We start from the raw sequence: 24,739 nt of genomic DNA, 5'->3' as shown, positions 1-24,739 counted from the left end.
AAGAGGTCATAAAATCATGAGTACGGTGGAAAAGATTACAAGGGAACTATCTCTTTCTTTCATAATTTTTTACAAGAACCTAAGAGCACCTATTGAAAACATCAATTTGTTCCAGGTTTGGAACAAATTAAGGAAATATTTTTTTCAGCAACACACACGGAAGTCAATGACAGAGGTTGCTTTGACAGTCAAACTCTAATTCCGCACAGAAAGAGATTAGACAATTTAAATCCAGCTAAAAAAAGCGAGTCAAGATACAATTCAGACCTGGAAATTTGTAAATCACTGGTTGCTTGAATACAGTGTGTGCAAATGTGGAAGGATCTGTATCCTAAGCAGCCTCTACTGGCAAATACTGCAGAAAGGGTAACGGATCAGATAAATCTCCATCCTTCCTTTTACGAGATGGTAATGGCAAAGAGGAGGGAACTGCCTGGCAAAAACCTGCTTGTCCAATCGAAAAATGCTGAAGTTCTACCCAACAGAAATATTGCCTTTCCAATTCAGAAAAGTTTTGCTCTGTGAGTGCATGAGGCAGTATAAGGACGCAGGGAAGCAGATTTAGTCATTCTACTAGGCATGCACATTTCTAGATTTAGCTTGCACAAGGTTAATCTGTACCATTCCATAGTTTAATTTTATATTATCATCCGTTAATTTGATGAATGAGTTAAAGATTTCTTATTAATATCTTTAAGCAGAAACTCTCATCCAGCTATACGTACTTCCTACATCTTCAAATGAAGATGAAGAAACACCGTTAAACAAACAGTTATTCTTTTATTTTTTTTCCACACAAAAGTTAAATGTACTGGTGCAGCCTATTCTAAAACCAAGACCAGGATTTTAAAGCAAGATACCAACAAATCATATGATAATACGTATAATGGAACAAAATTAAAAACCGTGATTTTCCTCCATCAAAAGTTGACAGGAAAAAAACAGTCCTTGTTACTGTATCACACAGAAATGTGATTTTTATTCACTAGCATCACAATATATTAAAATGGTCTAACATATGTATATAGAATAATAATGTGTACAGAAATTAAAAATAGATGTAAAGGTTGTGGGGTTTTTTTTAATGGGAACTGAACTACCTTATTATTTAAATCTGTTGGAATTTACAAAAATAAAAATAAAACCATTTCTTGATACATCCGAGACTAACAAAAGAGACCATAACACCAGCTGTCATATTCCATTATCTAAATATGCATTTCTCAAATTATTAAATGTCACATTATCTAGTTTCAGCATCCTTGTGTTCCAGTATGTCACTGGACGCGCTAGCTCCTTGCAAAAACTGTTTGTGTGGAAATGCTGCATCATAAGAAACAAAGCCACATCCATGTTTCTAAAATATCTGTGTTTTTTCAGGACGGCCTTTCCACTGATGTTATAAAACTGTGGCTCAAAATATCTTTTGTTGAACTGGGAGGATTGAATGGACAGTAATCATGTCATTACCGATATTCAAGGGGAGTAAAGGAGAGTAGAAAGGGATCAAATTCATGCGTGGTGTTTCTTTCCTTAAGAAAAAAAAAAAAAAGAAAATACATGAGAGCTTTTGCCCTAAAGTTAATTACAGAAGATTTTTTGAAAAGAACTGAAGTTCTTGAGTTGTAACCATTCATGTATCGCACTGGATTTTTGAAAATGGGAGACACTTATGCCTACATCCTAAAGAGGTATCTTCAAATGCAGAGCGCAGCTGATCCTCTACCAGATCAGTGATAGATATTTTCATTGATCATAACAATACACTCATTCAGTTCATTTTTCTCCTGTTGCAGCCTAAGGCAACTGCTCACTTCATTGACATCACGATTGGCATAATTACTAAAAAAACCCATATGGATAGATTTGTGTTTTATTTTGTTTTCTATAACGTAAGCCATCCAAAACTGGGGGGAAAAAATAAATAAATAAAAGGAACACATTTGCAGAAAAACAAAGCAAGTATTTCACTGTGACTTTCATAAATGCTTGTCTATGTGAGTTGTATCTACACTGGCAATCAAAATTAGACCACAAAATAGCATAATGGACATGGATTTTATTACTTTAATTTGATCATAGATCCAATAATGAAGGAAAGGCAGATAAAATTGACTAACTTAATATTTATGGGAACTTGAACTACTGAAGAGATTAGTACTTTTACCCAGTTAAGCTTCCAACTGTCAGCTGTCATTACAGGACCTGCCAAAAAAAGCAAATGATACCAATGTTGAACTTGTAACATGAGCGCTGGACCCTTTTAGTGAGAAACAAAACATGCAAGTTAAACCAGGAAAATGCATTGCTTCCCGGCTTTACATTAAGGACAAATCAATGTCCTGGTCCAGCCACAATAAATTACCTTTTGCCAGGACAGATCAGCTTGGTTTTCTCTACATGAAATGTCAGCGGTGGGTATTGACAAATGGCAGTGGAAAGCAAAAAGACTCAGTCAGCTGAGATTTTTTAAAGGATCTCAAACCATCTGAAATTTGGGAACTCTCCACCTCCCTTATGTACCGAAAAAAACATGTTTCTGCCAACTTTATAAGACTGGCAACATTCACAGTCATCAAACAAAAGGAAAACCTCTCTGCTGACTAAGCAATCATAAGATCAACAGACCGATCACACAGTAGCTCTGAAGTTCAACATCGGTCCACTGCTACTGCTGATAACTGGGATGCCCGTACCACTACCAGTGTGAACCCACGTCTTCTATTTCTACTGGAAATGCACAGAATTGTGCCAACAAGGACTTACAATTTCAGGTGGTGCAGCAGTCCACGATTCTTGACAAATTAATAATGACTAAAGAAGGTTAACATAAGACTATTAGCCGCCTGAGAATAAAAACTGATGCTCATATGTATGACTTCAAAAACAAACAAACAAACAAACAAAACAATGCCCAGAACTAGACATTTGGTTGCAATAAAGAACTGGCAGCCAAGGAAAAGACTTGCAGCCGCTTTTTCAGCAAGTGAAGACCTGCAGAATACGATGCTATAATTTCGCGCTTGTTGAATGATACCTGCTTCGGCTCATAAAAAGGAGCCCAGCATAAACAAAAATGTACGCATTGCTCCTGTTAATGAACGCTCCAGCAGCTCACAGATGCTTTCTCAGGGACAGGGTAACCTTCCCCTACGCCGAGAAAAATCCTATGCATGAGAAAACAGGTTAGTGTATAGGATTTTGCAGCTGAAGGGCTTCTCGAACATGGAATGAACATGTTTCAAGAAGACAGCGGGTGCACACGTGTGTATGCATACGTACATAATATATACGTCTGTGCATATATGTGCACACACTCACACACCACTTACCGAAAGACTTAATTTCATAGTGATTAAGTACTCTAATATGTAACCTCATATGCTTAAAAAATTGTCATACAACAGAAACTTTAGAAACTTTATTCTATATAGCATTAGAACGCAGTCTACAAGACACCTTCTCCCAAATGACTGCATGTCTTTAAAATATAATAGGCAGGAGCACACAATTTGGGAACGCCTGTATGACGAATGCTCATAAAAAAGTTTCCGTTTCAGTGTTTCATGAATTCTGGTTGTGAGCCCGGTGAGAAATATTTAGTATAATACTTCTATTTATATCAGACCAAGGTCTGGGAGGCAAACTCATGCTCTAACCAGCCATTTTCTGGAGTATTTTTTTTCCCTTCCTCCCTTTCAATCTGGATTACAACTTTTGGATTCATTACACTATTTTCAAATAATCTTGCACAACATGCAATTCTAAAGTAAAGTACCTAGTGAATCACTGTCTTGGTAAGTCTGTGGACCTACTGCAGTCATTTCCGTTTGACTGGCTGGCTCTATTCAAGATTTTGAACATCCAATATACCCAAAAAAAAAAACAAAACAAAAAAGTCTGAAATTTTAAAACATTCTTGCTGTTTCCCTAGGCTCTCCTGCTTCAAGTTGTACGAATATGTAACTACTCTGAAGACATCATCTCTCCTTGGGCTGTGAACTGGGCATGGGCCTGGAAGATACCCGTACTAAAGCTCAGTCTTTAGTGATGGGTATCAAGGGAAGCGTGGCCAGCAGGTCGAGGGAAGTGATTCTCCCCCTCTATTCTGCTCTGGTGAGACCCCACCTGGAGTACTGCGTCCAGCTCTGGAGATCTCACCACAAGAAGGACATGGACCTGGTGGAGCAGGTCCAGCGGAGGGCCACAAAAATGATCAGAGGGCTGGAGCACCTCTCCTGTGAGGACAGGCTGAGAGAGCTGGGGTTGTTCAGCCTGCAGAAGAGAAGGCTCTGGGGACACCTTACAGCAGCCTTCCAGTACCTAAAGGGGGCCTACAGGAAGGATGGGGAGGGACTCTTTATCAGGGAGCGTAGTGACAGGACACGGAGCAACGGCCTCAAATTGAAAGAGGGTAGATTTAGATTGGATATCAGGAAGAAATTCCTTCCTGTGAGGGTGGTGAGGCACTGGAACAGGTTGCCCAGGGAAGCTGTGGATGCCCCATCCCTGGAAGTGTTCAAGGCCAGGCTGGATGGGGCTTTGAGCAGCCTGGTCTAGTGGGAGGTGTCCCTGGCCATGGCAGGGGGTTGGAACCTGGTGGTTCCAACCTAAGGTCCCTTCCAACCCGGACCATTCTGTATTAGAGGGATGGGGCACGGCTTCTTCACGTGCACCTAAACAGAAGGCTTCATTTGTTCTATCACATCACAGCACCGTGCAACTGTTTCAAGAAGTTTATAACTCATCTTTACGCCCCTCATCTTTTGATAACTGAGTTTTAGGAAACAAAATGTTGTAAAATGCGACAATGGTCAGGAGGTTAGCTCAAATGTTTTCTCGTGATTAATAAGAACATTGTATTTGTGTAAAACTGCTTTTGGGGAAATGGTTGAAATTAGTTTTGATAGGGGGAAGCCATAAAATGATCATAAAGTTGTGGGCACTTACTCTGCGGCAAACTTTGTGTGATTTACAGCAAATCCCACCTCTGACATGAGAAATTAGAAGAGAAACTCCGGTTTCTCTCTGAGTCTCTGTAACTATTCTGTAAAAGTCAGAGGACTAGAGTAAAATAAAAAGTTTAAATAAAATTAGTAGGTAACATTACACATGTACATTTTGGAAGCTACTTGTTTCTGCTCCAAGAATGCAGATGGGGAGGAGAGGGGGAGTCCAGGAGGGAAGGGGTCAGGCTGACTATAATAAGATGTTAATAAGTAAACAGGATAACTTAACGACTGTTACAAGAACTTCACAGGCACTCTGTGAGGCTCCAGTATGCGTCTTAGTCTAATTTTGGCAACGACAAAGTGATGGCAGCCCCTTGGTGCCTCTCAGAACAGAATTTGATGCCACCAAGCTATGAAGCTGCATTCAGCTGAGTCTCCATCAACAGCCTTTTCCACATCACACAGCACTTGAATGAAATCCTCAGCACAGCTTCTATCCATATTCCTCAAGGACAGCCCGTAAGAAACTTAAAATATTTCAGAGGGCCTTGCACAAGGCAGAAACAAAGACTCGTTTAATACTGCCTTTTTTAATTTCTTTCTTGTCTTCCACCTTCTGTTTCCCTTCATTTTAATCATGTTCACTTTTAAAGAACATCTTGTTTCAAGAAAAAAATTCACTACACGAATTGACAAACTCTGTTAAAAAGAGGGGAAAAAAAAAAGTTTTCTATTGTTTCTGTTTGGATTGTTGAGCTTTTTGTTTTGCATTAATGGTCAAATAAATCAAAAGATGACACTGTACAATGTAAAAGTACAATCATGAATAGCTGTTTACATAGATTTTAAATATTTTGGTAATGTGCAGTGTGCAAATTACCAAGATATGAAGAGAAGTTCTGATTTACATTGTGCAAGAATGAGGTTCATACGCTATTTATCCTCTGTTTATTTTTACTAATCCAAATTATTACAATAAAAGAATAGCAATATGTGGTCACATAATTAGCTCTTACAATAATTAGAAGGGGAAAAAGCCCTCACTGAGGCAAGCACGCATTTCTGTGCAATTTAAACAGGAAGTCCTCGATGATTAACATTAATTGAGAAAAGGCTTTTCTAGGAAAAAAAAAAAAGAATCCTGTGTGAAACATTAAACAAACTTATCTGATATTTATGTTTTTTTCTTTAATAATTAATGAAATGTAAATAGTCAAGGGAGTCTAGAGTTTTGCTTTGTAACTAGCTACTATTATAAATGGCAGTCAGATGTTTACAGAATACCCAGAACCCTTTTGTGTGGAAGGAGGTTACAAATCTGCCCCTTTTCCCTGTTCAAAGTCAAAAATAATGGTGCCTGATCCCCAGAGCATTCATTGCAAGAACTGTTTGCATATTCAGTTATTGTTTCTGCTGCGTCAGTCATCTGCTGAAGTTCACTCTAATGTGGCCCTGATCAATTCTGCCAGCTGTGCTTAAGTGCTGTTTACTATAATAACATCACACTGCATTCTTATTTGGCAACAACAGCTATGACAGCACCTAAATGCATTGAGAAGCCAAGATTTTATCATGTACACAGATCAAATTGGAATTGTTTATGGAGGACAGTGTTGTTCTATTTCTGTCCTTTCTAGTGAATACCAGCACCACAATAATGGCTTTGCCAAAAGCATTACTACTCTGCCCTTTCTAATAAGTGAAGGTCTTGTTGATCTAAATACTCTATAGGACATGGAAATTATTTCATTACGGCGGCGTACACATTTTCACTGGATAAGAGAGAGAACTTAGAAGATGGTAGATTAGATAATGAGATACGAATCGGTATCACTCAAGCAAGTACAGAAATATTTTGTTAATGTACAAACATATTTGGTAAAATTCAAAAAATAATGTAATTATCCAGTGTTTAAAATTAAAAGAAAGAAAAAAAAAATAAACCAGAGTAATTGAATAACAACAGAAACGTTTGGTGTGGCACAAAGGTCTCCAAACACATTTGCAACATTTCAAAGTAGTTTCACATATTTTTCCCAATATGCCCAACAGTTCACTTGGCCATATGTTAAGTAAATCAAATGTCTTCAATATACAGGCATGGTGAAAAAGCCATAAAGAATGAACCTGATCCTCCTTCTCCTGAAATTGGTTATAAATACAGCAATAGAATCTTGTCCTGGGAGTTATTTTTTACACTGCGATAACACCCCGCAGTATGCTAGATGTTTTCCAAACACAGATGAAGACACATTTCCGGACAGCGTACGTATAAAAAGACAATGACAGATGAAGCAGGGGAGGGGGGGAAAAAGAATAAGATGTCCACAAAAAGGCTGTAATAAGGAAAAGAATAGGTCTTATAAGCCTCACTATTTTTATTTTGAGGGAGAGGGGCTTTTCCATTATCTTTGAGGTTTATAATGCTGATATCCCCTCTCACTGTTCAGTCTTTCTTTTTTCTTCCCTCATTAGTTTCCAGGTGCTGCTGAACTGTCCTTTCTTCTCCTCACGGCCAGTATTCAGTCCTTCCTTTTCCATAAAGACAAGTAATTCCTCAGACAGAACACAGAAATGAAGAGAGGGGTTCTGGGAAACCATGAACATGCACTCATAGGACCAAAGCAAAGAAAACTTCACAGCAACAACAACAGGCTTTGAAGACCACCCAGGAAAAGGTCTTTAGTAGGCATAGAGAGGTGTGAAGACAATTCCGTGAGATAGTTCTTGAAAACTAAAAAGATGGTAGATGGTGGGATGAAAGATATCTAGAGGTATGGAGCCAAGGACAGTTAGGTAGGACCTTGAAGGAAATTTCAAAAAGGATCGGCTTGATATATTGGAGGAGGTGGGGTTCAAAGACAAGACTACGGCCATATCTGACAGCCATATTCTGGAAGGCCTGAAATACGTCACCGAGCAGACTTCTTCTAAGTGCTTTTCTACACTGCAGCAAAAATTCCCTCAACTATATGGAAATGACTAGAAATGTTGACTGTGTGCTGCCCCAAGAAAATAGATGGAGCAAGGCAAAATCTCTTCTGGAGAACTCATTTTGCTACACCACTTGCCTGAGTGGTGCACGCGAGGTGTTCTCCATAAGGTACAAGAAGCAGCAAGAAATAGAGGAAGGAGGCACAGAAGTGACACAGGTTGCACAACCCTCTAAAAAGTTTTCAGAAGAAAACACGCCACTAAGTAATACTGATTAAAACAGGTGCTACAAAAGCATTAAGAAGCTAAATGTTTCTCTCTCCAGCGGCTGCGGAGAAGAGAATTCAAGAGAATATAAAGAAATCCTGCACACATTCAATGGGAAGGAAATACAAGAGTTTGAAGGAGCTCAATCGGTGACTCTTCCAACTCTACGACCATCGATGCAGCCAAGCTGTTTAAATCAACAAAGCCACATATGAAAGTCCCATAATTAAGTGGCACCCAGCCATAGATGACCTGGCCGAAGAGTGTACGGTCAGCACTAAATTTAATTTTCTTTTGGGGATTTAAGGGACATTTTTGTCTTGGTTTGCAATCCTAAAGAACCATTTTTTTTAATGGGGAAAAAAGGAGTAAATAAATTAGTAAGTAATAGTGATGTGCTTTGAATTCTATGCCTTCTGTTAACTTCTGTCAAGTTATTGGACTTCTTAGGGATAATACACACAACATGGATAAATCTTAATATGCATTCATGTCATACACCCTAACAGCACAGAAGGCTCCTTCTGAGCAACTGTAGAGCATGCTGTGGCTGTGTATTAAAAAAATACCGCACACTTGGCTATTATAGATCCATAATCCATAGTCAGTTTTGCACCAATATCAAAACACATTATAAATTCTTATTAAAATATGAAACCAACAATGCCTCTTTAAACTCCGGCAACACTAACGTAATGTTATAGCTGAGGGAACTGCAACATTGACAGAGGTATTCTAATTTTTCTTTCTTAAAATCATTGCATATAAAGAGTGAACACATTTTATGTACTTATGAAGAATTTGGGGACCAATTCAGAAAACCGATGAATGCTCACGATTCCCAGTGTAGCTGACGGGAGTTACGAGCCCTCAAAGAGTCACAAGATGCCCTTAGCACCTTGCGAGATAAAGCCAGCCTGTAATTTCTATGCTTTTTCTTCATTCTCTTCATAACTTCTAAAATCAGGAAATTACATTTAATCGCTCTTCTGCTAAATCTCTTGTATACAATATTTAAACTGGGAGTGATTATTTACAGTGTAAGTATAAACTATGGAAGAGTCAAGGGGTTGCAGTTGCAGAGCAGACCTTTACTTTAGCTGGGTTAAATGGTTAGATTGTTGCCTATATGTATAAATAAATCCCTCTTTCACCGTGGCCTTACAGAAAACTTGACATCCTTCTAAATTCATCATCAGGTTGCCAGGCAGACTCCAAAACAAAAATAATTCATTCAAACTGTTTAATCTACTCAGTGCAGATTGACAGTATCTTTATATATTTTTGAAAGCTCTTTTAACATTAGCTGATACTTTAGTGTGGGAAGAAACTAAAAGCTTTCTACATATAAAAGTTCATCGTTTACCTTCTCCCAGCTATCAGATAAAAGCATAAGGGCAATGAAGCCACAGCTCTCAGATATATTACTCCCAAAGGACAGAACCCAAATGCATCAGCATCAGTAAAGGCAGCAGGTGTGAGCTTTGACTAAAGAACAAATGTTATACAAGAGAAAGGCGCCTAAGAAGAGGTAACCGAGCCCATGAACGGCCCTGTGCCTGAAACAGGAGGCTTCTGCGTCTCCAAAGAAGGGAAACCGGCTCTCGCTAGAGGTAAATAAATAAATAAGCGAGAATACTACTTCAGATGTTTTAGTGAACTTTCTTATGAATGGATTGCAACACACAATGACAGAACTCCCTCAATTCCGCTTTTCAATAACTCCAAGGCACTGGGGATGTGACAGCATGATGAATACCACAACAGACAGCTCCAATATGGTACCATTTTACCAGATCAATATCTCACTGCAATATAAGAAAAAAAGAAGCTGATATTAGTCTACACAGTGTATTACAGATGAGGTACATTTCTTCTTACTGCACTCATGCTGAACCAAAGCAATAATTCATAGATGCCTTTAAAAGGTTTGCACACCAGCACACGCAAAAAAAGGCTAATCTTGGCTTCAACATCTGTTTGAACATGCAATAGCTTAAAGCAGTAAGGACGCAGGATTCTATGTATGTATCTATTAATCTACCTATGCGTACCACAAACACAATGATAAACATATCTGGAGACAGAGAGGTAACGGGATTTATGTATGCCGCCCGGTTCCTTCAGGAATAGCTTTTTTCAGGAACAGATTACTTTACATATTAATCAAACATTTCTTAGCAAGTCACTGGGTCCCTTCTCTCCCCTTTTCCTATGAAGACATAGGAACATTTCTAACTGAAGCTACAGCGGGAACCGTTTTAAAAGTCTTCATTTGCCAACAGCAATCACAGGGGTTTTTTTTCCCCCTGTACTTCAAATAGGAAATGAGTGGGAGATCTCAGTTACTGCTGTGTGATAAGTGCTTGCAAATTTAACCTTTATATAGCAACTACTGTAGCTTTCGAAATAGAAAACAAATATGATGCCTTGGTAAAAATAATATATTTAAGGCTAGCAGAAAGAAACTATAAAATAGACATTATCAAAATATGTGTTTGCTTTTCATCTTCCCCAGTATTCTCAGAAGAAAACTAATGGAGAAAAAAATTCCCTGGCCTTAATAATAATATCGGACTTTATTCCACTCTGATAATGCCACAAATGACTGTCTCGTACACAACCTAATGGGTATTGTTGGACAGGTAAAAGAGTATAGCAATTTTTACCTCTGAGAATGTGGAAGATAACACATATGATCAAATGAACTAATTCTGTTGTTTGACAGCTGTCTTTAACTCCTATTGAGTGCTCTCCTTTCCAATATAAACTATAGAAGTCAAAATTCAGACTCCTTTAAACTTCTGTTACATTCAAGAATACCTACAGCTTATGCGATATTGTACATCTTTTTTCACTTTCTCTCTTTTCCCTTTGGCTTATTTTTTTTCAAAGGTAACACTGCTTAAGGGACATAGAGTGTTTGGAAATACAAGTGGAAATCACTACGTAATGTAAAATTAATTTTTACAATTAACGATGTGTATAGTTAGTATCATATCATTCCTAATGTGTAGGTAAAAGGACTTTATAAAAATTAACTGTGGTACGGTAAGTTGAAAGAGAAGCTGAACAGTTTATTGCAGCAGGAAAAACCAGGGCCAAACTATTTAACTCCATCGCTGGCTCATAGATACATAACTATACACCACAGACCATCACCAGAGCAATAACTGTGACAAACAGTACCAAGTGCCAGAGTTCCCCACAGGAAGGTATCACAAATTTAACTCTCCTATGAAACTGGACCAAAATCCAGACAGACTGCGATGTCTGTATTTCAGAATGAATTAAAAGTTTGAGTTCTAGGACACCAAAAAAAATGTGAAGTTTGGAACTCACATTTTTTAGCGGTCTCTCCAGAATAGGAGGAAGATACATAACCGTAACAGAAGTCCCTGCAAGGAGCATCATGAAAAAGTTAGAGTTTGAAAACTCAGGAAGGAAAATTACAATAAAATCATAATAGAATTCATACACAAAAAAAAAAAAAAAAAAAAAAACAACAGAAGAAAAATACTTCTTGGGCTTCATTCTGGTCTCTGTTGATGTGATTCAAAGTACAGAAATTATCTACTAAGTGAAAGACATGAAAGTGATGACCTGTTTATAGCGCTGGTCCCTCTTTTATTAACCTCCTGAACGTACAAATGAGGGGATGATGACGAATTAGGCACCCAGATTTTCTAGCTCTGTACATAGTTTGTGTATGTACTTAAAGGGGGAAGAAGCAACAATTTATGCTCCAAGTGGAAGCCTTAAATAGACATGAAATATAGGACAAAATCATCGGTAGAATGTACAAAATAACAGGATTTGAAGTCACATTAAGCCATAAACCAAGCATGCATGTAATACCAAAGTATACCAAAGAGTAAACATATTCTCATTGAAAGAGTTATTATTTGATGACATATGAGCAGCCACCTGATGTCATACCACTTTGCGTTTGACTGGGCTAGCAACCATGCTTCAAAGTCACTCATTGACTTTTTCCATGCATGCTTTAACTGGTAGCATCCAAGAAATCTGGCCCATAAGAAAGCGTGGAAGTTACCACTAAGTCCATCCACCAGGCTACCTAAAACTTTACCTTCCTCATTTGCAATAGAGAGTCTGTACATATTTCAAGGCAACGACACCGTTCACGGGACTGAACCCCTAATCATATAGTTGCTCTTTCTGTTTTACAGTACAGCGTTGCCCAGATTCTGGGTGATTGCTCAAACAGCAAAGTTCTCCCAAAGTAGAAAGATGGTAAAGCTGATATACGGAAGATGAAAAGAACGCAAGACAATCAACCAAGCTGGTACTTTATACGTATCTATACATAGGTAGAAATACGTCCATTGAACTTGGCAAAACTGCTAAAAGACACGTCCATGCACAGGCCTTAGTAAGTTGAGATCTAACTCATTAAATACTCTACAGTGAGGAAGGGACAGTACCAATAACTCTTGTTATGTCTTGCACAGTTATTACATCAAAATTTGTCATTTGTTCAACTTCTGAACTAAACTCCTGAAGGGAATAAACTCCTAAAGAATAAGAAACTTTTCAGGACAAACACACATTTCTCATTAAATCATTCGGAGATCACATTTAGAGATACTCAGCTCAAAGACTGAAGAAACTGAGTGAGAAACCTGGAGTGCTATTATTTATCTACAGAGTTGCAAAACTCACACTATAAGCTGAGAATTTCAGAAAATACCTAACTGCTGAAGTGTGGACTGCATTAGTTTTGTAGCTTTATGGACCCTTAGCTACTGTAACAGAACCCTTCTGGTTCCATTTCCTTTGTTCTATACTGTTCAAAATATCATAACACCAATTTTACAATAAATTGTAAGAACTTTCCCAGTATATATGCTAAGTTAACACGGACATTTTTAAACAAGAGATACTCCATGGAAGACTTGCGAATTCTCTAAAACACCAATTAGAACATAGTGACAAATATAAAAAAGGAAAAAAAAACCCTTTAATCCATCAGGACTTTACCCTTATACTACAAACTATTTAGCTTTTGTGCAGTCCTTAGTACAATGAGACCCATGACTCGAGCTTTGTGGAGCTCTGATGACAAGTCAGTATTTTAATAAGTCTCACTGAATATAAATGACACATTTGCAAAGCCTAAACTGTTGAAATTCTTACACAAATTTTCATTAAACATTTTTCCTAAAACTAATCAACATTTCTGAAAGGCCCTGAAATATAATCCCCTAACAAAATTATATTAAACAAACAAACAAAAAAGTTTGTTAAATTTAAGTTTTTTCTTAAGGAACTATAGTTTAAAAAATCCAACAGGTTATTAGCAACATCAACATTGGAAGATATGCATTATAAGATCTAAAAACCTAAACGACTTAAATGAATGAGAAGACGTAAGATGTATCAGAGAAAAAAAAAAAATAGTGGAGACTCCACCTTCATTAGTAGCAGTAAACCCAATTTGAGGCAAATGTCCAAGATTTGTTAAATATTATGATTGTTATTAAGTATGGTTTTGTCGTGAATCATCTTTGTGCCTTCAGTGATTCCTAAATAGACAGAGGCAGGTTGTATGTCACGGACTAATAAAACACCATTTCTACAGAAAATATTTAGGAAAGTTCATCTCATGGAACATGATGCAACTGCACATAAACTCAGCGTGTATTTTTCATCAAAATACCTAATAATGCGTCATCGTACAGCTGAAACATCATTTAGGAGCTCTTCAGTAACACTTAAATTTAAGGTGAAATGTATTGAAGGGGGTAATTCAGATAAACCACACTAGTTCTAGCTTAAGTTTTTAAAAAAGTATTATCTTGGATTAGTGCGAGATTTCGGTTTTAGCCCAAATACAACTTCTTTTAAAAAAAAAAAAAAAAAAAAAAAGAAGACTGGCTAATTATTGCGGCTTTTTTAAAAAAGAAAAAAAAAAAAAAAAAGAAAGTTGAAATTGTTCTCTTTTGGGGAGTCTGTCCCGAGGAGCGGCTCCCGTGCCCTGCAATAAGGCAAAGCGGCGAACTCCCCCTCCCAGGCTGCTGTCGCAAGGCTTTGTCTCTTTTCCTGTAGTCCTGTTTAAATTCTCACCTTGCTCTGCCCTTGTCATCAAGTCATTCAAGCACAAAGCAGGGAGCACGGGAGTGTTTACTCATTTCCCAAGTCCATTATCTTACACATTAATCACTGGTCTGGAACTTTTGGACAATGCTGAATCTGTTACCTTTTATATTTTTTTTTTTTTCTTTCTGGCTGCTTTACTCTTGGGTCCGATAGTTCACCGGTTCCAAGCTGTACTTACACTTGATGACCTTTACATCTGATTATTTAGCTACTCTTCCTTTTTCTCTCGGCTGTTTTTTTTTTTTTTTTAAAGACTCCAAAAATAAACAAATGCATGAAGCTAGCAACAGCGTTTTCCATCTTTTAAAAGTTGCGCTTGCTTGAGGAAGCCACGGATTTAACTCCTCCAAATCTACAAGGCATATTCCACAGATGAAGCGCAAAGCTAAAGATAGGGGGTGTCTTTCTAGAAAGGACGGGAGAGAGTTTATTTTCTTAAGAGCAACTTAAGGGTTGCTTTGGAAAACCTGAAAGAGCACACACCGCCGCCCGCCCCCCCCTTTTTATTTTTTTTTTACTGTTAATGAAAAAGCAGTGAAACGTTATTTCTGAATGCAGGAAGTTTGTTGTTGTCGAACGACATCCTCTAAAATAGCATAAAGTTTATCTGCAATGACGACTGAAAAAAAAGCAAAATAGGTGTAAATCTGGACAGCTGGAGGCTCTTGAACTGCACTTGTTAAAAGATTTGTTTGTGAAACACGCATTTTATTGCCTTGTATGCATGTTATAATGAGGCATGGACAACTGCAACATTACACTTAATGATTGCATTTCTTGTTTCAGCCAGTTTCCTTGTCCTCTCGCAATTAACGCTTTCCCAGATCACCCAAGGCTACTTTGGGGGGGGGGGGGGAGAGGGAGGGAGGAGAAAGGGGGGAGAGAAAGAAAAAAAAAAAAAATCTGAAATTCACATAAATGAGCAATGTCAATAGTTTAGAAAGAGTTTACTTAGAGAACAAAGGGCCCTTATGAGGCACTAGTGAGAAGAAATGGGGAAAAAATGAGTCCTCACAATGTCGCCCTTTTCTCCCCGCGACTTGTTATCAAGCAGCCCGCGCGAGCCCCTCCCCGATCTGCATGAAAATGCGTTTCGTCCCATTCAACTTCATTTGCATTAATTTCTCCCATTGTACCCGCAAATGGCCGCATGTCTCCCCGGCACAATGCGACAGCCTATCACGGCCACCGGCCACCGGCGACCGGCGGCGGCGGCACCAGGTGCCCCGCTCCCTCCCTCCCTCCCTCCCCCCCCCGACCCGTTTCCATGCGGGGGTGGCCCCGCTCGCCCCGCGGACTCCTCAATTGGATTTGCTGGCGGTGACAAAATTGTCGCCGGCCGGAGAGGAGCGGGAGGAGGAGGAGGAGGAGGAGGAGGAGGAGGAGGGGGGGATGAAGGGGGGGGATGGAGGGGGGGGGGGTGTCTTTTGAGCGGGCGTCTATCACGCTGCCATGGGAAAGCGAGAGGCGAATGATTCTCAGTGGCTTCTGATTTCCAGTATTTGTTCAGCATTAGGGCCCACTTATCTCCGGGAGAAAAAAAAAAAAAAAAAAAAAAAGGAAAGAAAAAAAAAAGAAAAAAAAAAAAGCAACATGTAGAGAGAAAGTGACAGGCAGAAACACGCTCCCTCGCCCCGCCATTCTCCCCGCGCTCTGTATTCAAACAAGGGGGGCCCTATTACGCTGAAAGCTCCGGATCAGCCTCACTCAATTATCGCCGCTAATCCTTATAGCTCTATAAAGTAAATATTTCATTACAATTTCAAATAAACAGTCACCCAATCTAATGAAGCAAGAACTCAAAGTGGCAATGTCATAGAACTTGTTACCATCATCAAAGGGAAGGACACAGGCCTGTCTGCTAATAACGTGGGTTTTTTTTTTTAAAAAAAAAAAAAAAAAAAAAAAGGTTCCCGAGCAGATTCACGAGAAGGGTTTTTTTTAGTAGTAGTAGTAGTAGTAGTACTCACGTTGACCTTTTTGTCTTTCCAAACATTCTTCAATCATCAAAAACACCTTCGTTTTCTTATCAGTTACTGCGTGTGCACCGGGCTCGATCCTGGTACTTCCCGGGAATTAGTTGAGGGACAGTAAATGATCACAACTCACATTAAAATTTAGCGTCCTGCCAGCGCTCCCTGGCATCTTTCAAAACCAAGACTTAGTAGTTTCATCAACTTCACACTATTTTAATAGAACTGATACTATTAAAAGAAAAAAAAAAAAAACAAAAACAAAAAAAACCAAGAAACAAACATGTAATTTCATACAAGTCTCCACAAAAACTCTTTTGTTTTCCTTTCTAGAGTCTTGCACTTAATATTTCTACTGGATACCGATATGGGAAGATGTCAGCACTTTTATAAACCTCCAAGAGCGGCAACGACAGGTAACAGGGTATTTTGTGCAGCACTTCTTTCAGGACCCCAAACCTTCTCCCACTTCAGGTAAGGCAAAGGTAACAAATTCACTTTGCAGGTATGTAGCAGCACTGTTATTCCCTGCAATTTTAGGCAAGCACGCCATAAAATCCTTTCTATAAACTTTGATTAACTTGGGTTACCTTTAAAGTAGCCAGGCTTTTTTATCCCCAATTTTTACAACAGGAAGAATGCTACTCTAAGTTTATGTCTCGCGTCTCTTTTCAGAAAAATTTTAAAGATTGTTCTCTTCCTCCTGCCCTCATCTCCTGGAGGACTTTCCCACTCCCCTCCTCCTTTTCTTCCCCCCTCCCATTCAACTGGGGAAGGTGGGGGGATATTCTTTGTCATTCCCTCTCTTTCTGACACAAATGAAATGGGCTTTTCTTCTATCAGCTGTTCACAGAGGAGATACCCAGTGCCTCTTTGAGAAATACAAGAAATACTGAGATCTCAGAGCCAGCATGTAAAAATTAACACACACACACACACACCCCAGAGTAAATATTCACCGAGCAGTCTCCTTAGGCCCTGCTCACATTCCCATGTCATCCACATGTCCCAACACTAACCCAGGGTTTAATGCTAAAAATACCCCTACAAGGCACTATTTTGGGCTCTCTGCAGTCGTCCTGCAAACTCAGCAAAAGACCAAGAATCAAACTAGCTGATTTCTGTCTCATACATCGTCACCTACAATCAACTAGCTCCAAAAAAAAAAAAAAAAAATAACCCCCAATTACAGTATTTCAGGGGTTCCATTCCAAGGAGGTAAATTTTAAGTATGTAAGTTTTAGTAAATCAACTGCTTGAGAACTCTGTTGAAAAAAGCAGCGTTATCTCCCAACTATGTCCTCGTACACCTATGTAACCCAGTTGTCTACGCAATCATAGACGTAACTGGTTGCAACCATGCAATTCTACGGACCAGGAGAGAGAATATCCACCGAAAACTCCTAGAATGAAATAGTCACAGAAACACTGACAGAATAGCACAATACAAACCTATCTTCGGCCATAACGCCGGTAGATACCCGCGCTGCATAAATACAGAAAAGAGAGCCACAAGTGAGAAATTACCATATGTATACAGACATCTTTCAAGCACACTTTAGCGCCTGTCATAAGCGGACCTGATAAAATTAACCCGTACAGAGAAGGCTAACATAAAATCCTATACCAATTTATGCACTTAATACAGGATTTGAGTGTTATACTGGAAGGTCTTGAGAATGTTCTTCTGCAAAGTAGTGAAGCTCACCCTCAATTAGTAGCTACCCATTACCCCAAATTACTGCCATTCAGATGTCAATCAGTAAGGATGCACTACAGGAATTAAAGGAAAGAAGTCATTTACCACAAGTATTCCCCCAAAGATTGCATTGTCTTTATTTCTTCAGTTATTCTGTATACGTTTTTATCCCTTCGAAATTATTTTTCGGGTTTTGATTCCCATTTCATTACTTAACTATGGTTCGGAAATATACAGCTTTTCCAATGGAAAAGAAAAAAATAAACAGGCAATTCACTATTTCAGATCTGTAAAACACAGGATTTACACGAAGCGTCTGATTTTAGCCTGGACACAGTTCCCTCCACTCTTGCTAATCAATGGTGAAATAAATTTTGAATGCTTTAAAGTGCTAAACATAATTTCCTTATCTTAAATATGAATATTCAAACATAATAGCCACCATTAGGTCAAGTCTAGGTAAAAGGGCATTTTTAATGGTTTATTTGTTTTTTGACTCCTGACACATTGTTTTAAACGAATGCTGATCTTTCAGATAAAAGTTGAATTTTCACTGGAGAAAAGCATTACAGTCTGTCAACTGAAGGCAATATTTACTCCAAAAATATGTGATAATGAGAAAGCCAAGAATTCCTACTCTCCTTTCCCTATTGCTGATTGAAAAGGCTACGCTAGGATAAAAAGAATTTATGACCTGTAACAAAACCAAAAACTGGAATATAAAGCTCCATTTCCAGGTAACTTCGTTAATGAACTTCAAGTAAAGGTATGATTCAAAGTATGGGTTTATATTATGTACTTTGATATAAATAAAAAGACTTTTTTAATTTGTTCAAATTAACAAAATTAAGTTTGACTTAAAATTCTACAGCAAGATATTTACAAAGATATTTATTCTTTCATAAAATCCATGAGATAAAGATTAAGACTTCACAGTTTTATACTTCTTGAGTACAGAAAGCATATTTCTTAAAGCAGCAAATGTTCTTCCCTGGTAAATCTAAAATGCTATTTCCGTTTGAAAAAGAATAAATAAATTATCATATGGGATGCTTTGAGAGTCTAAAAAGGAGAATGGATTTTGTAAGCAAGATTACAAAACAATTCAGATTTCATTTTACATTTATTTTAGTTTCACAGAGCAATAAATAACAGGGATGGAAGCCTCTCCCCATGAAGAAAAGAAACCTGTTCAGAAACTTAGTTGCAACAGATATGGATCCAACCAGTTCCAGCCTGGAGAGCGGGGAGAACGAGGGGTAAAACCCCATCTTGTAACCACAAGGTCCATGTAGTTGGACAGCATTTCAACTTCAGCCTACTCCCTTATCGTAAATTTGGCTACTCTTCTCCAAATAATTGTGATTTTTTGTTAAAATTTAAATAATTTTTAAAACTTGCACAGAACAAGCAACATCGATGATCTTTTCCACTTGTAACAGTTCCATTGCCATACTCCATGTATTTAAAATGCTAATACGTATATTTTTGACTGACTTATCATACAAAACTATTTACCAACAAACATCCATATGAAGAAATAAAATAGAATATAAAGTATTGAGAAAAAAATAAATGAAAAATAATCATAATTTCTTAATACAGTTTCGCTGATTTTTAAATTCCTTTCAAAGTGTTTGGGAAAACCCAGTTTCATTTTCTCTTAATGTCTTTTCTTAAACATAACTTTGGTTATTGTGTTGCTTTTGAAAATTTTGATAGACGAAACAACATACGAGTGTAAACATCTCACCAAGGAATGCAAAATGTTACACTCTATAGCTAATAATTATTTCTTAAAATATGTAATCAATACAACTTTTCACATATTATTCCCTTTATTCTGCTCTAAACTAAAATCACGTGTCTTTAGATAATATCAAGTTTGATTATGTCAAAGGTATTCTTTCCTTACTTGTTGGTAACTGGATTTTATGTTTGCAGACAAATAAATTTTGAAGTAAACCATCTTGAGATACGGGAGAAGTGACTTAAAGATAAAGATATGGGTCTCCACACAGCCAAATGGTGAGAAAATCCTTAGATCCACAGTCAGGTATTTTAAGGAGCGCTTGAATGAGGGTGTTCAGAGCCGGACAAGTGATACTAGAGCTACACATAATCAATACAATTAAGGAGGTGGAAAAGAGATGAGGTTTGATGTCTTAGAAGCTGCAATTAAAATTGATCACACTTTTGAAAAATACTCGACATAAAAGACAACATTATGTAAGTAGCATTCTCCATCTCTCCACGCACTCACCCAGTCTGGATGTCTTCAGTCTCCCATTAAAACCTCAGCCTCCTCAGTATTGACCCGAGAACTTCTGAGTGGAGCTTCTCAGGACGGCCTAACTCCCCCAGTTTCACCAAAACTGAGCCCACTTTTCCCACAAGAGATAACTAGTACATTGCAAGTTCACACCCTTAGGGCTACATCCAGACAAGGTGACTGGTAAACGTGGACCTGATAGCCAAAAAACGAAACTCATAGGTGTCAGGAGTAACTGAGACCAAAAACGCACAGAAAGCCTGCTGGTACCAAGAGGAACCATTTCTTCACCGTTTCTTGGTATATTTAATCAGAGTATCTGCACTGCTACAGCACAGCTGATTTTGTGCCGGTAGGTGAGCAAGGAAGTCAAGTAGGACCTTCATCCTCATCCCAATTTTTCCTAAGTGGACCAAACCCAGGTGATTCAAAGCTAAAAATTCAAGCCCTTCAGCTTGTGCGGGCAAGCGCAGTAGAAACTAAAAGACAAGGCATGCTATTTTTTCCCTAAGGATCTTTATTTTGACGAAAATCTCTGAAAGCTCTGTAACTTAGGAGTACAGTAATTTTCATGATTCTAATTCATAGTTACAAGCATGCTTCGTTTGTTTATTAATGCAAACATTTGAGCTGTTTGCATTTATCTTCTGAGAAACACAACTGAAATTATTGTGTAATCTTAATTTTTAAGTAAATATTGTCCAAGTAGAAGAAAAGAGTACATCGAAAAAATTAATGCCCTTTGATGAATCTTTTTTTTTTCTAAAAATGTTTTCCCCTAAAACTTTCCTACCTGTGTTGATCTATAGCATAATTTTTAAACTTAAAAAAAAAATCATGTGATATAGAATTAAAGTAAGCATAACATTTGGATAAGGTGGAAAGGTGGTTAAAGGGGTAAGATTTTAAATGCAAACAGAATAATAATTAATTGCTGAGGTGCTTTTGGGAAAAATCATACACTTGACCCAAGCTGAAGGCTGAAATATTAATCTGTTTCTATGACAGAGATCAAGCTTCATAGTCGCTTTTTATCCTCCTCATAATAGAAGCAACAGTTGTAAACCATAATGTTATAGTTCAAACAATGCCCCCCCTAAGACTTCAAATTTATTATAGCATTCATCTCCAAGACAAAAGACCTGGTACAGGAAAAAAGCTCTTTTTAGCAAAAAGCATGGTTGTTATTTATGGCTCAGATGCGAAGAATGAGTTTGGGGAATTTATCAGAGATGAAGGTATGAAATGTTTTAGCTTGTTCTTCTCTCTCTAATCCATAAACCATTTTCTCAGCCACCCAAGTGAATTCTAATGGAACAGGAGTGATGAAATAATATTTTCCTAGCCCTTTAACACTTTGCCTACTGTGTGCATTGTGTGACTTGTTCAGGGAAAACACAGGAGCTTATAGTTACAAATCTTTTAAATCAGAAAGTAAAATGATCTTGTTAATAAATTATGTAAAATGGCCTTGTGGGAAGATTCAACACACCACCGAGTGCTTGTGCCCACTATCAAACCTTATTCACTCACAACCGTTCTTACAAAGGACTTCTTTTTTTTTATTAATCTTTCGTTCGGTAGTAATGTGAATTTCCTGCGGATGCCTTGGAGTTATCCAGTCAACCCGTAACTATCTAATTTGCTCTGGGTAGCAGGAAGGAGAACAAAGGTTACTGAAGAGCCCCTTAGTTTGCCGAAGAATAACAAAAAGAAAAAGATGCAGTATGAGACCATGCGGCTTTTATATTCTCTGAGATGTAACCAATGCCTTGCCTGGTTAGATTTTATGGCAAGCAGTATTGCTGTGACGCAGATGCTGAAGGCTGCTGCCCTCACCTCCCAATTGCCATGCTACCCCGTTACGCGGATTTCTTTACCGATAAAACTTACTCTTCTCCCTCCCCGCCTCAGTTTTTGCTGAGTCTGATGGCTTTGTAAGCCCCCCATCACCACCAGTGCCACCCCGGATACTCCTTCCACACAGAACAGATTAATGGAAGAGCATCTGTTTGTCCAAAGCCGCAGTGGTCCTTTACTGGACGTGCCTAAAGCTTCGTTATTGTAGCAAACTCACTTTGGTCTTCTCCTCTTGAATACTTAAGCAAGTCTGAACGCTGGAGTTACAGTCTCAGATGGTTCAGATGCTTCAGCTGCAGACTTTGAACCTAAGGTCCCAGAAAAAACTTGAGGGTTAAGTTTTCCTATGGAACATATTAGGTGCAAATAGCAGCTTGGCTTCAGGAATCCCTGAGTACTTGGCACAAGACTTAAGCTATTTTTGTATCAATAAACATAGACAAAGAAGTTGGGGGCTGCTGGTACAGGAGTAGGTGCCATTTCATTTATGGAACAACAGACAGGATTAGACCGAGTTTAACAAGACTTTGATTGGAGGCAATGTCTCCCATTAGCCATTACTTGATTGCTACGCTGATAAAATTTCAACAGATCTAGCTTACTGTTCCTTTAAATCTCTTTCCGTATTACCCTTCTTCTACAACATCTACAGCAAACGACATATTACTCTTCTCTGACACATCGACTCCTCCATTTAATAATATATGCCTAATTATATTGCCAGGTCCTGTCCTGCTGAAGTCAACTGGAGAGTTGCCAATGACTTTCCTGAATATAGAAACATATATATACACACAATGAAAGAAGATAGGGGAAATACATACTTTACAGATAAATTGGTTCTTCTCTAGCTCATTTTACATCGTATTTCAAAAGAAATGTACACTGACTTCAAAACAATGAAACGAAGCTATTCATAAGAACAAGAAACTGCAGAGTAGCCAGATGGAAAAACAAAAAAATCCCATTTAACAAATAAAGTGAGGAGGAAAGAGATAATACAGCATCAATCCCTCAACTTCTTTTTTGCTTGCTTCCTCGGGGTGGGGTATTCATGTACCTTCCATTTGCACACATTTTTTGCCTTCGTTGAAAAATAATCAAGTTCTATGACTGTCTTTAGCTTCGCCATGATTCTCATTTATAAAAATATTTTCCCCTTTCTTCCTGCGCGAAGGAATCAACTATAGGAAAATTGCATAATTGCACATCTTCCTCTATGCTTTTTTTTCTTCTAAGTGCAATATTATCAACTCTGTTTTAAGTTCACACTCCGAGCTGGGAGAACACGCAAGAGCAAGAACTCTTCTATTCACTAAAGCATAAATTGCGCACCCACTCCGCTACAGATTTGCGTTTCTTTTCTTCCATTTCCCATCTAAGAAATGTCATCTAAAGAAAGCCATCGCTTTTACAAGCATCAAAGGCCCATCCCTTCCCTCCAACTCATTCTTTCTACGGCCCTCCTCAGAATTGGGCTGGGGCCTGGGAGGGGAAAAGAAGGAGGGGGAAGGAGGGAGAGAGGGCAAAAGATATTTTAATCTGGATCAATTACTACTCTGATCCACAGCACAGCCCCACAAACAGCGGTAGCACGTAAAACTGAGGGAACAGCACAGGGAGGAGAGTGGCGCAGGCCGGCCACCGCTCTTGGACGGGTGCGTGAAACTGCTCGCCCAGCCACCTAGCCGGGCTCGATGCGTAGTCTTCCCCATGAGGCTGGGACCTATTAAGAGAGAATCTGCCACGGAGGACAAGGCTCGCTACGTCTCTGTTGTAAAAGCAAGCTGGCCGCTCTCTTTACAATCTATTCATGCCAGTAACCCACAAAGCCAAATGCTTTCCTGATTTTTTGCGGGCTGCTTTCCTCTTCTGAAAAAGGCGACGTGACAGCGTCACCCCATCTTCAGCGGAGGGGAAAAAAAAAAAAAAAGCTTTAGTAACACAACATTTTTCTCTTAATAAATCATTTTTAATGACTTCCAATAAATCATCTTGTAATCACATTCCTTTACCACTTAAGCCAGTCAAAGTATACCTCTCACAGTTAAAATATTAATGTATTCACATTTCACGTAAAATTATAATAACTCGTAGAGAGGGAAACTAACTGGAGAGAAATCAGCTTAATTCATTTGAGAAAGCAAAGGTTATACTGTAAGTTTTTTAAGTTTCTCTGTCAGTAAGTAGTCTGTAATTGCCACTCTGTGTTTTAGCACCATTTCTGATCAGAATTTCACTACTCCACGTGCACACATACACGCTCCCTGGACACATCCATTTCCACACACATACACAAACGTAATATACATAAACCATACTGTTTTGTCAGTTTAGTAACATTCCAAGCACTTCTGAAGCAGCAGATTATGCAAAAAGACCTGGTGAAATGAGGCATTTAACACTGAAACTTCCCATCGCATATTTTGCATTCCCGATGTCCTGCAGGAATTCTGAAGATTCTGATGTTTTCTTTTTCTCTGCAGTTTCATCGCGGTGATTTCTGAACTACAATTTACATCTGCATCACACTACTTTGCCCTGACACAGAAATGAAAGTTAATTAGTTTCTATGACAACCTGATGCATGAAAGGACCACAGGTTCTTTCACATTTGTAAATACATTCCAACTTAGTATTCAGGGTGCAGAGTGTATCA

At 38.4% G+C, this 24,739-nt stretch overlaps 1 protein-coding gene across 6 annotated transcripts in view; it reads right to left on the bottom strand.

The window, feature by feature from the left end:
- The window catches only part of DACH1 (dachshund family transcription factor 1), a 365,270-nt gene that overhangs the window by 253,832 nt on the left and 86,699 nt on the right, over positions 1–24,739 (bottom strand). The gene's annotated exons all lie outside the window — the stretch shown is intronic.

Source organism: Larus michahellis, chromosome 1 (assembly GCF_964199755.1).
Source record: "Larus michahellis chromosome 1, bLarMic1.1, whole genome shotgun sequence".
NCBI classification, from domain to species: Eukaryota; Metazoa; Chordata; class Aves; order Charadriiformes; family Laridae; genus Larus; species Larus michahellis.
Note: the sequence above shows the minus strand (reverse complement) of the source record. Positions and strands in the feature narration are given on the sequence as shown.